This window comes from Ambystoma mexicanum, chromosome 6p (assembly GCF_040938575.1).
Source record: "Ambystoma mexicanum isolate Mex_15411 chromosome 6p, UKY_AmexF1_1, whole genome shotgun sequence".
Taxonomy (NCBI): domain Eukaryota; kingdom Metazoa; phylum Chordata; class Amphibia; order Caudata; family Ambystomatidae; genus Ambystoma; species Ambystoma mexicanum.
In genome coordinates this window covers 3,201,685-3,217,087 of record NC_090935.1, presented here as the reverse complement: position 1 = coordinate 3,217,087, position 15,403 = coordinate 3,201,685, and the positions used below count along the sequence as shown (strand labels likewise).

General features: G+C 53.9%; 1 protein-coding gene across 2 annotated transcripts in view; it reads right to left on the bottom strand.

Moving 5' to 3' along the window:
• Window positions 1-15,183, bottom strand: part of LOC138511114 (zinc finger protein 615-like) — a 306,454-nt gene extending 291,271 nt beyond the window's left edge. The window contains exon 1 of one of the 2 annotated variants that reach the window (XM_069626597.1): window positions 15,090-15,183. The gene's annotated coding sequence lies outside the window, so the exon portion shown is untranslated. The remainder of the gene's footprint in view (window positions 1-15,089) is intronic. The other variant, XM_069626598.1, reaches the window with a different exon arrangement.
• Between the last annotated feature and the right edge of the window lie 220 nt (window positions 15,184-15,403).

Here is a 15,403-nt window from a genome sequence, read left to right as displayed (position 1 = left end):
ACAGCACACTCAGTGCAGTAACACAGGGGTGTCATAGTGGCCCCCAAACATAGACTCCACACCCTGGGACTGACTACTGTCTCCCAGGGCATGTAAAGTCACCATTGACTTTAATAGTCTTGAATTCTGAACAGAACCAGTACAAACCATCATATTGTGGACGTACTGGTCGGGGCAATTCGATTGCCCCGGGGTCTGTTGTTCAAGGGGGCACGTCTCCGTCCCCCCTGATCGAGTTTTGGCTGGTGGCAGTGGATACTACTCGAAATATTCAACCGCGAATATTTCCCTATGGGATTTTCCCATTGTTCGAGGCTAATAGTTTTTACCATTGCCTCGAACATACCGCAGGTTTATTTATTTAATAATAATTCTCCGGTTGGTAGTTTTTGCCGAAACTCGGTTCTAAAATGGCGTATGTGTTCACTTCTGTGACTCTAACCCAAAGTTGAGCCCTTTGTTCCACTTTTGGCGGGCTTCTACACAGAAGCCCTCCAAGGTGGTGCCATTCGGTCTGGGTACCACCGGGGGTGTGGGAGGGGGTTTAGGCACCCTGGACTGAGTTGCCTTGCCAACTCAAGTCGCACTCTGGTGTGATTGGCCCAAGTGGTGAGCCGCCCCACTCACCACTTAGCATGTTTGAGTGACAGCTAGGCTGAATGAATGGGGGTTTGCTGCATAAAAGCAGGGTATCTGGGACTGGTTCTTCAGACGTCGCCACAGGACCTAAGAATCCGACGAGGGAGCTGCTGAGCCGACCTGCAACGACGACACCACTGGTGGAGCCCTGCTGAACCGACTCTTCACTCCCAACGACAGAGAAGATCTCCAGTCCGGAGAGTCTTCTTCCTTTGACTGGTGGGGATAACCAGTTTTACCTTCCTTTTCCGCTCCTGGAACATCTCGTGGCCGTCCTACCTGTGCCAAGCACTTTTGGTATTCGGAATACCACGTTTTTACCGCAACCGCGAACAAAGGGTTGTACCCTGTGGCTGGGTAACTCCACGGCTGGCCTCATCCCTGGCAGTGCAATGACCTTCTCTTCCTCGAGACGACGCTGCGACTTGCACCCACTGCCAGGAACATCTGCCCCCGCTGGAGGATCCTTTCCACATCAGGTACTGTGTTTCGCCCGGCTTCCCTTGCAACCGATTGTACGAGGTAGTTTTAGCCCTCGGCCTTCGATCCTGGTTAGCCTGGGACAGCCTAACTAATCTTTTCTAAAGCTCACTTCCTTCTTTAAAGAACTCTTTGCAAGACTTTGTGACTCGGTCTAACCGTGTGATCCTGGACACATTTGTGCCTAACTCTCTCTAAGAGCGGGCCCGGCCTTTGGACTTTGACCCACCGATAGACTCTGCCTTTTCTTGCCTTGCATTATCGTTCTAAAGTCTGTGTGTTGTGTGCTTTCCTAATCTCTGTCTTTTCCCTCCCAATTTCGTTAACCTATCAGAGTGCCATCTTTAGTTAAGCACTCACCTCTGTCTGGAAATAAGTGGTGTTAACTAAGACTTGTCTGATAGGGAATTTGTGGAGTACATAGTAATAGTAACAGTGTTTCATAATAATAGTGCTGGAGTGTTTCTCTAAGTGTGTCTTTTTAAATAAATAATGATATACCGTGAAACCCAAGCTCTTGTCAGTGTTTGCTTGTGCTATTGTGTCTGAGTGCCTATTGTGTATACTTTACATACTGCCCAACCCTTCTTGAGGGAAGTCTGACTGCTCAGCCACAGCTACCAACAGTGAATCTCTGTGGTACAGACTGCTACCAAGTGGGTTTACTGCCAACACCTGTAGTCCTAAATCTTTTGCAGTGTTCCCAAAGGGAACTGCACAGGTTTCTGCCTAACACCGCCTTTGTTCTCAACCTTTAATGGCATCTGGGTGGGTGAAAAAAACAGATTTTGTATTGGGCGGGTGAAAGCCCATTGATTGCTATGGGCGTGTATGGAGCTTGGTGGGTGAGACAGCTGCCTAAGTGTCGGCTGACACCCACCAAAAGCAGGTGAGTTGGCAGATATGGTTCAGAGCAGTGGATCTCTCGACAGAGTGTGGGTAGCTGGCATTTGGGGAGCTATCTCGAGAGCAGCGGAGCTCTGTACAGGGTGTGGTTAGCTGGCATATGGAGAGCTATCTCGAGAGCTGTGGAGCTCTGTACCGGGTGTGGGTAGCTGGCATATGGGGAGCTATCTCATGAGCAGCGGAGCTCTGTACAGGGTGTGGGTAGCTGGCATTTGGGGAGCTATCTTGAGAGCAGCGGAGCTCTGTACAGGGTGTGGGTAGCTGGTATAAGGGGAGCTATCTCATGAGCTGCGGAGCTCTGTACAGGGTGTGGGTAGCTGGCATATGGGGAGCTATCTCATGAGCAGCAGAGCTCTGTACAGGGTGTGGGTAGCTGGCATTTGGGGAGCTATCTGGAGAGCAGTGGAGCTCTGTACAGGGTGTGGGTAGCTGGCATTTGGGGAGCTTTCTCAAGAGCAGTGGAGCGCTGTAACTGGAGTGGGTAGCTGGCACATGGGGAGCTATCTCGAGAGCTGTGGAGCTCTGTACAGGGTGTGGGAAGCTGGCATATGCGGAGCTATCTCGAGAGCAGTGGAGCTCTGTATAGGGTGTGGGTAGCTGGCATTTGGGGAGCTATCTGGAGAGCAGTGGAGCTCTGTACTGGGCGTGGGTAACTGGCATATGGGAAGTGATCTCGAGAAAAGTAGAGCTCTGTACAGGGTGTGGGTAGCTGGCATATGGGGAGCTATCTCATGAGCAGCGGAACTCTTTACAGGGTGTGGGTAGCTGGCATTTGGGGAGCTATCTTGAGAGCAGCAGAGCTCTGTACAGGGTGTGGGTAGCTGGCATTTGGGGAGCTATCTGGAGAGCAGTGGAGCTCTGTACAGGGTGTGGGTAGCTGGCATATGGGGAGCTATCTCATGAGCAGCGGAGCTCTGTACAGGGTGTGGGTAGCTGGCATATGGGGAGCTATCTCGAGAGCGGTGGAGCTCTGTACAGGGTGTGGGTAGCTGGCATATGGGGAGCTATCTCGAGAGCGGTGGAGCTCTGTACAGGGTGTGGGTAGCTGCCTTATGGGGGGCTTTCTCGATAGCAGTGGAGCTCTGTGCAGGGTGTGAGTAGCTGGCATTTGGGGAGCTTTCTCGAGAGCAGCGGAGCTCTGTACAGGGTGTGGGTAGCTGGCATTTGGGGAGCTATCTCATGAGCTGTGGAGCTCTGTACAGGGTGTGGGTAGCTGGCATATGGGGAGCTATCTCATGAGCAGCAAAGCTCTGTACAGGGTGTGGGTAGCTGGCATTTGGGGAGCTATCTGGAGAGCAGTGGAGCTCTGTACTGGGTGTGGGTAGCTGGCATATGGGGGGCTTTCTCGATAGAACTTGAGCTCTGTACAGGGTGTGGGTAGCTGGCATATGGGGAGCTATCTGGAGAGCAGTGGAGCTCTGTACTGAGTGTGGGTAACTGGCATATGGGAAGTGATCTCGAGAGCAGTGGAGCTCTGTACAGGGTGTGGATAGCTGGCATATGGGGAGCTATCTCATGAGCAGCGGAGCTCTGTACAGGGCGTGGGTAGCTGGCATATGGGGAGCTATCTCGAGTGCAGCGCAGCTCTGTACAGGGTGTGGGTAGCTGGCATTTGGGGAGCTATCTCGAGTGCAGTGCAGCTCTGTACAGGGTGTGGGTAGCTGGCATATGGAGAGCTATCTCATGAGCACTGGAGCTCTGTACAGGGTGTGGGTAGATGACCTTTGGGGCATGTAAAGTTACCATATCTCGAGAGAGGTTGATCTCTGTACCAGGTGTGGGTAGCTGGCATGTGGGGAGCTATCTCGAGAGCTGTGGAGCTCTGTACAGGGTGTGGGTAGATGACCTTTGGGGCATGTACAGTTACCATATCTCGAGAGAGGTTGATCTCTGTACCAGGTGTGGGTAGCTGGCATATGGGGGGCTTTCTCGATAGCAGTGGAGCTCTGTACAGGGTGTGGGTAGCTGGCATTTGGGGAGCTTTCTCGAGAGCAGTGGAGCGCTGTACCTGGAGTGTGTAGCTGGCATATGGGGAGCTATCTCGAGAGCAGCAGAGCTCTGTACAGGGTGTGGGTAGCTGGCATAAGGGGAGCTATCTCATGAGCTGTGGAGCTCTGTACAGGGTGTGGGTAGCTGGCATATGGGGAGCTATCATGAGCAGCAAAGCTCTGTACAGGGTGTGGGTAGCTGGCATTTGGGGAGCTATCTGGAGAGCAGTGGAGCTCTGTACTGGGTGTGGGTAGTTGGCATATGGGGGGCTTTCTCGATAGAACTGGAGCTCTGTACAGGGTGTGGGTAGCTGGCATATGGGGAGCTATCTGGAGAGCAGTGGAGCTCTGTACTGGGCGTGGGTAACTGGCATATGGGAAGTGATCTCGAGAAAAGTGGAGCTCTGTACAGGGTGTGGGTAGCTGGCATATGGGGAGCTATCTCATGAGCAGCGGAGCTCTTTACAGGGTGTGGGTAGCTGGCATTTGGGGAGCTATCTTGAGAGCAGCAGAGCTCTGTACAGGGTGTGGGTAGCTGGCATTTGGGGAGTTATCTGGAGAGCAGGGGAGCTCTGTACAGGGTGTGGGTAGCTGGCATATGGGGAGCTATCTCATGAGCAGCGGAGCTCTGTACAGGGTGTGGGTAGCTGGCGTTTGGGGAGCTATCTTGAGAGCAGCAGAGCTCTGTACAGGGTGTGGGTAGCTGGCATTTGGGGAGCTATCTGGAGAGCAGTGGAGCTCTGTACAGGGTGTGGGTAGCTGGCATATGGGGAGCTATCTCGAGAGCGGTGGAGCTCTGTACAGGGTGTGGGTAGCTGCCATATGGGGGGCTTTCTCGATAGCAGTGGAGCTCTGTGCAGGGTGTGAGTAGCTGGCATTTGGGGAGCTTTCTCGAGAGCAGCAGAGCTCTGTACAGGGTGTGGGTAGCTGGCATATGGGGAGCTATCTCATGAGCAGCGGAGCTCTGTACAGGGTGTGGGTAGCTGGCATATGGGGAGCTATCTCGAGTGCAGCGCAGCTCTGTACAGGGTGTGGGTAGCTGGCATTTGGGGAGCTATCTCGAGTGCAGTGCAGCTCTGTACAGGGTGTGGGTAGCTGGCATATGGAGAGCTATCTCATGAGCACTGGAGCTCTGTACAGGGTGTGGGTAGATGACCTTTGGGGCATGTAAAGTTACCATATCTCGAGAGAGGTTGATCTCTGTACCAGGTGTGGGTAGCTGGCATGTGGGGAGCTATCTCGAGAGCTGTGGAGCTCTGTACAGGGTGTGGGTAGATGACCTTTGGGGCATGTAAAGTTACCATATCTCGAGAGAGGTTGATCTCTGTACCAGGTGTGGGTAGCTGGTATATGGGGGGCTTTCTCGATAGCAGTGGAGCTCTGTACAGGGTGTGGGTAGCTGGCATTTGGGGAGCTTTCTCGAGAGCAGTGGAGCGATGTACCTGGAGTGGGTAGCTGGCATATGGGGAGCTATCTCGAGAGCTGTGGAGCTCTGTACTGGGTGTGGGAAGCTGGCATATGGGAAGTGATCTCGAGAAAAGTGGAGCTCTGTACAGGGTGTGGGTAGCTGGCATATGGGGAGCTATCTCATGAGCAGTGGAGCTCTGTACAGGGTGTGGGTAGATGACATTTGGGGCATGTAAAGTCACCATATCTCGAGAGCTGTGGATCTCTGTACCAGGTGTGGGTAGCTGGCATATGGGGAGCTATCTCGAGAGCTGTGGAGCTCTGTACAGGTGGGGGGTGGGGGTGCAGGGGGACATGAGTGGGGGCCTGGTGGAGGGTGCCCCTGGATGCTGGGGGTTGGGGGTGCAGGGGGACACGAGTGGGGGCCTGGTGGAGGGTACCCCTGGATGCTGGGGGGTGGGGATGCAGGGAGACATGAATGGGGGCCTGGTGGAGGGTGCACCAAAGTGCTGGGGGTGGGGGTGCAGGGGGACATGCTTTGGTGGGCAGTAGTGCAAGGTGGCATGTGGGTTGGCTGGGGGGCATGGTGGATGGGCTGCCTGCGGGACATGTGCAGGGTAGTCCCCTGTGGTGTGGGCCGCCTGCAGGGGCCATGGAGGGTGTAGAGGGAACCCCTGGGAGGACCCACACGGGCAATTCACGTGTAGTGCTCCCCGCGCACCCCTGAAATGCACGTACCCTGCTGATTTTTCGTGTGATACTTCCCGCGCACCCCTGGCATACACGTACCCTGGTGGAATCGCGTGTGATACTTCCCGCGCACTGTTAGGCGGAAACCTGTGCAGTTCCCGCTGGGACCACTGCAAAAGATTTAGTACTACAGGTGTTTGGCAGTAAACCCACTTGGTAGCAGCCTGTACCACACAGATTCACTTGGTAGCTGTGGCTGAGCAGTCAGACTTCTCTCAAGAAGAGTTAGACAGTATGTGGAGTATACAAAATAGGGCAATTCTACACAGTAAAACAAGCAAACACGCAACAAGGCTTCGGTGTAATCAATCCCCCTAACAATAGTTCGACAAGTCTAGGTTCAACGGCATCACTTATTTGCAGACAAAGGTGTATGCTTTAACCTAGATGGCACTCCAGTATTCGTTAGGTCGGGAGAGAAAAATAAGGCAGGTTATGAAATCAACTCGGTACCAATACTTTACGGACAAATGCAAGGCAAATAAGGCAGGGTCTACTGCAGATCACAAAGTTCAGAGGCCAGGCCCACTCAGAGAGAGGCAAGGCGATATGTCCCAAAAGTGTCTCATTAGAAATGCGCTTCCAGTCTTTATCGCAAATTGTTATGGAAAGATTGGACCAGTTTAGAACAGAAAGTTAAAGAACGCTCCGAGGCGACCCAATGGAAAGGCGAGGATTAAGACACCTCACTCGATCCGGCAGAAAGGGAAGCCAGGTGGACACGGTACCTTGTTTGTGGAGAGACCGCTCCGGCGGGGGCAGTTGTTCCTGGTGGTGGATGCACGTCCGGTCTTTGCCAAGAGAAGAGATGATCCCGTCGTTGAAGGAAAGTTGAAGATCGTTGCACCACCAGGGAAGAGACCAGCCGCGGAGTGCTCCGTCACAAGGCACCACCTTTTGGTCGCGGTACAGGGTAGTGGCTATCCGGTTGCCGAGGTGCTCTGCACGGGCAATTCGACCACTGCGTCCTGAAGCAAAGAAAAAGCAAAGGTGACTGGTTGTTCCCACCAGTCAGGGGAAGAGACTCTCCGGCAGGGAGATCTCCTCTGTCGTCGGGAAGTGGTGAGTCGGTTCAGCAGGGCTCCACCGGAGGTGTCGTCGTTGCAGGTCGGCTCAGCTTTACCCTTGTCGGATTCTTAGGTACTGTGGTGACTTCTGAAGATCCAGTCCCAAAAGCCCTGCTTTTATGCAGAAAACCCCCATTCATTCAGCCTAGCTGTCAATCAAAACACGCTAAGTGGGCCATTCACACCAGAGTGTGACCGGAGTTGGCAAGGCAACTCAGTCCAGGGTGCCTAAACCCCCTCCCACACCCCTGTGGTAACCCAGACAGAATGGCACCACTTTGGAGGGTCTCTGTACAGAAGCCCGCCAAAAGTGGAATAAGGGGCTCAACCTTTGGTTTAGGAGTCACAGAGACGAACACAGACGCCATTTTAAAAACCGAGTTTTGGCAGATATACTTATTTAAGATAAGTAAACCGGTGGTATGTTAGAGATTAACGGGAAAAAGGTATTGATCTCCAACAATGGGAAGAATCCCATAGGGTTATATTCGGGGTCGAATATAACAAGTAGTTTCCACTGCCACCAGCCAAAACTCGACGAGGGGGGACGGGACAGTGCCCCCTCGAATAACAGACCCAGGAGTAATCGAATTACCACTACTAGTACGTCCACAATAGGATAGTTTGTACTAGTTCTGTTAGTAAATTTAGGTCTAGTAAAGCCAATGGTGACTTTACATGCCCGGGGAGACAGTCAGTCCCCGGGTATGGAGTTTATGATGGAGGTCCGCTAGGATGCCCCAGTGCTACGGCACGGAGGGTGCGGTGTAACACACATAGAAAAACATATGAGACCCTATGGGGTAAGAGACCCCATAGCCCATAGAACACATTGACATTCAAAGGAATTACACACATTCATGTCCAAGAGTGGGAGAAAAAGAGTCTCACTCTTGGCAGGATGGAAAAAAAAAAAACTCTCGAAATCCAGCAAAGCTGTTGGGGGACTCACTAGGTTAGGAAATTCAGCCTAAACAGAGAATTCTCCCTAACACGCACCCCTGAAATGCACGTACCCTGCTGATTTTGTCTGCGATACTTCCCGCGCACCACTGAAATGCACGTACCCTGCTGATTTTGCAACATTGAAATACACGTACCCTGATGGAATCGTGTGCGATACTTCCCGCGCACTACTGAAATACACGTTCCCCGCTTGGCGTTTGCTGTTTGGCTGCCCTGTGAACTGGTCCAGGGTTAGCGCAGCCCTTTGCGATGATTTGGAAATTTTGAAGGCTTTTCCTTGCGCGAGGGCGTTCTTGGGGGCGTAACTGGCGCTGCTGCAGGGTCGCTGCGCCACTCTGCGCCACGGCTGGTTTTTGAGGCTAAAATCCATGAATACGCTGTGAGATGAAAATGATTTTATCGCACGCGGCTGGCGCAGTGTATCGCACGGGGACACTGTGCGCCAGCCGCGTGCGACACTTTTGTGCGAAATTCTATGAATTACCCTGTAAAGGTGTGTCTAGCAAATAGATCTAGAGGAGGGAACATTCCACACATACTGCACTGACTCAGGAAGACCGAGTCACAACACCAATCCACCTCATAAGGGAAAAATACTAAACACTAAAGGTGTGTCTAGTAAATAGAACCTGGAGGAGGGAACATTCCACACATACTGCACTGATTCAGGAAGACCACGTCACAACACCAATCCACCTCATAAGGGAAAAATACTAAAACACTAAAGGTGTGTCTACTAAATAGAACCTAGAGGAGGGAACATACCACACATACTGCACTGACTCAGGAAGACCAAGTCACAACACCAATCCACCTCATAAGGGAAAAATACTAAACACTAAAGGTGTGCCTAGCAAATAGACCCTAGAGGAGGGAGCATTCCACACGGACTCAGGAAGACCAAGTCACAACACCAATCCACCTCAAAAGGGAAAAATACTAAACACTAAAGGTGTGTCTAGCAAATAGAACCTAGAGGAGGGAACATTCCACACATACTGCACTGACTCAGGAAGACCACGTCACAACACCAATCCACCTCAAAAGGGAAAAATACTAAACACTAAAGGTATGTCTAGTAAATAGAACCTAGAGGAGGGGGGAGTGAGCTGCTGAGTGACTGCAGACTTTGGCAGACCGCGGCAGGATGGGGGGCCTGCCTGCCAGTCTGTGCGGAGAGCTTCCTTTCTGTGTGATTCGTGATTCTGCTCTACCATCTTTTCCGCCGTGATGAGCCGGCGGACATTCCTGAGCAAATCTTTATTGCAAGGATCAGGACGCAGGAATCAGCAAGTTTCGATCAGGAACCAGGCTGGTATGACGCCCCCTCCCACGCGTTCCCCTCCCTTTCCTCCCCCTTCCCTTTCCCCTCCCCTGGACGAGGTTTCTTCCTCTGCTCCCCCCCTGGCTGGTCTCCCGTTCCCTGTTCAAGCCTTCCCGCTAGCTCCTGCAGTTCTAAGCCCTACCTGTTCGCCCGTTTCTGAGGCGGAGTCCACCCGTCGCGTCCTTCGGCCACTGAAGGAAGCACCGAAGGAAGCAAATGTTTCGAAACCGAACTCAAAGAGGAGGGGCGAGAAGTCTTTGGTTCCAAAGCGGGTGCCGAAGTGGACAATCTCTTCAGACCCGCCTGACTCCTCGTCTGATTTTCCGGCGAAGACCGCGAAAACTGCGAGGATGAACCTATCAAGATGCGACGAGTCTCTTCCAGTCAGCCCGGCCGAGGCTTTACCCGGCGAGCAGTCACCGCGAATGATTCAACAAGACCAGCCGGAGCCCGCGCCCTCGAAGTCGGCTTCTTTAAATGAGGTCGAGCAAAACTCGCAACTCTTGTTTACCTCCCCTGTGGAGGCGGGGCCAGGGCTCTTGAGTAATCTATCAGACTCAGAGAGACGAACTGTTAACGAAACTCCTAGTTCGGAAAGTACCACCCCCAGTAATCAAGCAATCGAAACTAACACTGCCATGAGCTTGACGGGGGCCAACAACCTGGCTTGCTACATACAGCAAATTACGACGCCAACAATCCCCGAAAAAGGTGAAAAAGACAGACTGCCAAATACAACGCACATTTCAACCGAAATACTATGTCCCGTTGTAGTCCACAACGCGCAGGAAGGAGTTGACCTTTGCTGTGAACCAGGTACTTCGAGTGCATTTAATTTACACGCAACGGCCGACCAATCGATGTTAAAAAAGCACGAAGGGGTGGGAACCCAAGTAAAAAAAAAAAAAAAAAGACAATCAAGGACCCCAAACGGAGGGAGTGTCTAAACAGCCTACCCCTGTGCTTACCAAATTCCATCAACACAACCCAAACAGGATGAGAAGAAGAGCGACTTTAAAACCAAAAGTACCTTTAAGCAAAAAAATGGGCTCGAAGAACGGAGCTGCCATGCCTTTTACTGTTACAGCAATGAATGATTTCTTCAAAAAGAAATTAGAAACTCGATTGAATCTGCAGCAGGAGTTCTCGGACAGTGAAATCTTGGAAAGTTTCTCGCAAACAGAAACAGAAACGACATCTTTAAAAAGCTGTGCAGAAGAAGCCACTACACCTTTAAGGCTCTCTGACTCCGTCACTGTAAAGACGCTGACAAACAGTGCGCCGGCACTGAGATGGCACTACACCAACAAAACGGTAACAACAGCGAGAAAATAACAATGTCTGAATGGGGAGGCGAGTGATTGCACATCCCCTGTAAAAACTGGAGCTGAAAGCACAACCTCAGTCGAAATACAACCAATTTATCAACGACCGCAGAGTTCTGCAAACAATTCACCGAACCAGCAGCTGACGCCACTTGAGCGAAGAATTGAGACGATCAGAAGTCCACAGGGGCCGGATCTTCTAACGACACCACGCTCACCATCGAGGACAGGAAACCTAATGCCACCAGTTGAGCCCAAACATGATGATCTCCTATGGACTAGTGCTACAAAGCCAGTTAAAACTCTAACGCTGTCGTACACGCCTATACGCATGCGCAGATTGAGTGAAATACAACAACCATCGTTGCAAGACCCTCCCCAACAAAAGGTTGAAATAATGACAATTATGTCTACTGTAACAATAGCGTTGGCAACTTTTAGTAAGCTGTATGAGAGCCTAAACGATGCTCTCCGCGATCAGAGGTCAATGTTGGGCTCCATGCAGTCGAAACTAAACTATCTGGAAGGGTACATCGTTGGGACTGGAGGCACCCTGATACCTAGGGCAGATGGACCGCCCACTTACTGAAGCCCCCTCTGGAGATACACACACCGGATAGAGAAAATGCCAATGGAGGGCCAGACCATACTGAAGGAATTCCGACAAAAATGTCTATTGTCAATTCTGAGACAGACCCTAAAGCAGCTCAACAAAAAACAGGAAAAGGTGCATCAACATGGGTGCAACTGAAGGATCCCCTAGATGAAATAATAGCAATAATAGAGGAAGAGGAGGAAGTCTCTCAGGCTGATTGCCCAAACGAGGTCACAGAAGGACCCACTAAACAAGCACCAAATCCCTTCTCCTATACTAAGTCAGGTGAAGAGGTGTGCAGGTGTGACAAAGGTCTCCGGACAAATCCCAAGGTCTTTTCCTACGGCATTTTTTCTCAGAAAAAGTCGATTGTCCATCCTACCTCTAAGAAAAACAAGAACATGCCAGCTGCGGTCTCCAGTCCACAAGCGCCACAGAGACGGACAAAGACGGCCGCAAGAAGGGTAGATCCTATGCGTCAACCAAAGGAGGGGACTTCGGTATGCCAGATTCATGCCACGGAAGTATGCAACAACCAGGAAAAGAAAACACCCAGTTCTCACGGTGGATGATCAGTCAGACTGGAGCACGATAACCATCGATGATATTGGGTATGAAATCAACACCAGGAAAACCCTGAAGAGAAAAGTGGCGGAAGTGGCAATAGATACACCTAACAAGGAACCCCCGACCAAAGTCCAAATACATGACCACCTGGCATCATCCGAAAGCCTCTAGGGAAAACTCAAAAAAGTAAAAAATTGCGATTTGCAGATGTATCGAAACCAAGGCTGAACTCAACGAGTACCAAAAGACTGGACCTAGTGCATAGAACAAGTCCGAACATTTGGAGAAAGGGCCAACCGTCCCCTGACCCAGTACATTGCCGGAGAAACGAGTCGAAGGCCGACATAAAAACCTCAACTCAAAGGTGGAAATGGGTCGCAAAAACGTAAGTGAGCACGCGCAACAGTCTCCTCGGGGGGAACTGAATTCTAAAAGCACTAGAAGATCTGTACCTCAAAGACCCCCAAAAATGGAATCTAAGAAAATAGTAAGCAACTGCATTCTAAGATTGAAAAACATAAATCCAAAGCTGGGCAGAGTGACCCTGAACAGAACTAACATCTTAAAAATTTTAATGCAAATTCCAAGCTTAAGATATATTCAAAATCAGGACCTCTGGATGGTGGAGATGAGCAGGAGGCGAGGGAGGGGGTCTGAGAGAGATGAGCAGGAGGCGAGGGAGGGGGTCTGAGAGAGAGGAGCAGGAGGCGAGGGAGGGGGTCTGAGAGAGAGGAGCAGGAGGCGAGGGAGGGGGTCTGAGAGAGAGGAGCAGGAGGCGAGGGAGGGGGTCTGAGAGAGAGGAGCAGGAGGCGAGGGAGGGGGTCTGAGAGAGAGGAGCAGGAGGCGAGGGAGGGGGTCTGAGAGAGAGGAGCAGGAGGCGAGGGAGGGGGTCTGAGAGAGAGGAGCAGGAGGCGAGGGAGGGGGTCTGAGAGAGGAGCAGGAGGCAGGGGAGGGGGTCTGAGATATGAGCAGGAGGCAGGGGAGAGGGTTTGAGATATGAGCAGGAGGGCTCAGAGAGAGGAACAGGGGGCGAGGGAGGGGGTCTGAGATATGAGCAGGAGGCAGGGGAGGGGGTCTGAGATATGAGCCGGAGGCAGGGGAGGGGGTCTGAGATAGGAGGAAGGGGAGGGGGGGCTCAGAGAGAGGAACAGGGGGCGCATAGCTCTCAACCATTTGTGTAGCAAAGGCGGGTGAGAACACCCGATTGTGTTTTTGGCGGGTGAGAGGCCCATTGAAATGAATGGGCGTGCAGGAGGCTTGGCGGGTGATTCAGAGCTATGGGGGGCGGGGGGGTCTGAGAGAGAAGCAGGAGGCGTGGGAGGGGGTCTGGAGATGAGCAGGAGGCGGTCTGGGAGATGAGCAGGAGGCAGGGGAGGGGGTCTGGGAGATGAGCAGGGGGCGGGCTGGGAGATGAGCAGGAGGCAAGGGCGTCTGGGAGATGAGCAGGAGGCAGGGTAGGCGGTCTGGGAGATGAGCGGGGGAGGGGGTCAGAGAGATGAGCAGGAGGCAGGGGAGGGGGTCTGGGAGATGAGCAGGAGGCGGGCTGGGAGATGAGCCGGAGGCAGGGGCGTCTGGGAGATGAGCCGGAGGCAGGGGCGTCTGGGAGATGAGCAGGAGGCAGGGGAGGAGGTCTGGGAGATGGGCAGGGGAGGGGGTCTGAGAGATGAGCAGGAGGCAGGGGAGGGGGTCTGAGAGATGAGCAGGAGGCAGGGGAGGGGGTCTGAGAGATGAGCAGGAGGCAGGGGAGGGGGTCTGAGAGATGAGCAGGAGGCAGGGGAGAGGGTCTGAGATATGAGCAGGAGGCAGGGGAGAGGGTCTGAGATAGGAGGTAGGGGAGGGGGGGCTCAGAGAGAGGAACAGGGGGCGGGGGGTCTGAGATATAAGCAGGAGGCAGGGGAGGGGGTCTGAGAGATGAGCAGGAGGCAGGGGAGGGGGTCTGAGAGATGAGCAGGAGGCAGGGGAGGGGGTCTGAGATAGGAGGAAGGGGAGGGGGGCTCAGAGAGAGGAACAGGGGGCGGGGGGTCTGAGAGAGGAGCAGGAGGCTGGGGAGGGGGTCTGGGAGATGAGCAGGAGGCAGGGGCGTCTGGGAGATGAGCAGGAGGCAGGGGCGGGGGTCAGAGAGATGAGCAGGAGGCAGGGGAGGAGGTCAGAGAGATGAGCAGGAGGCAGGGGAGGGGGTCTGGGAGATGAGGGGGGAGGGGGTCAGAGAGATGAGCAGGAGGCAGGGGAGGGGGTCTGGGAGATGAGCGGGGGAGGGGGTCAGAGAGATGAGCAGGAGGCAGGGGAGGAGGTCTGGGAGATGAGCAGGAGGCAGGGGAGGGGGTCTGGGAGATGAGCGGGGGAGGGGGTCAGAGAGATGAGCAGGAGGCAGGGGAGGAGGTCTGGGAGATGAGCAGGAGGCAGGGGAGGGGGTCTGAGATATGAGCAGGAGGCAGGGGAGGGGGTCTGGGAGATGAGCAGGAGGCAGGGGAGGGGGTCTGAGATATGAGCAGGAGGCAGGGGAGGGGGTCTGAGATATGAGCAGGAGGCGGGGGAGGGGGTCTGGGAGATGAGCAGGAGGCAGGGGAGGGGGTCTGAGATATGAGCAGGAGGCAGGGGAGGGGGTCTGAGATATGAGCAGGAGGCGGGGGAGGGGGTCTGGGAGATGAGCAGGAGGCAGGGGAGGGGGTCTGAGATATGAGCAGGAGGCAGGGGAGGGGGTCTGGGAGATGAGCAGGAGGCAGGGGAGGGGGTCTGAGATATGAGCAGGAGGCAGGGGAGGGGGTCTGAGATATGAGCAGGAGGCGGGGGAGGGGGTCTGGGAGATGAGCAGGAGGCAGGGGAGGGGGTCTGAGATATGAGCAGGAGGCAGGGGAGGGGGTCTGAGATATGAGCAGGAGGCGGGGGAGGGGGTCTGGGAGATGAGCAGGAGGCAGGGGAGGGGGTCTGAGATAGGGGGAGGGGGAGGGGGGCTCAGAGAGAGGAACAGGGGGCGGGGGTCTGGGAGATGAGCAGGAGGCAGGGGAGGGGGTCAGAGAGATGAGCCGGAGGCAGGGGAGGGGGTCTGGGAGATGAGCAGGGGGCGGGGGCGCTCACCCGCGCTCAGAAGCTCCGGAGCGAACCCCCGGGCCGGGGACGTCCACAGCAAAGCCGGGTGCGGGCTGTTTTCCGTGGCTCCTTTCTGCGCATGCTCGAGTGGGACACTGCCTATCCTGCGCATGCTTGAGGTGAGAACGCTCTATCGGAGCATGCGCATTCCTGAGATACGATTTCCATTGTGAAGAAGCGCATGCGCATGAGAGGGATACGGAAGTGAGCGTGCGTACTACTGATACACTGATCCCTGGAGCGCGCACGCAAAGGGGACACCGGAAACTGCTCGCTCAACACGCACCGGAAGTGCAGCAAGA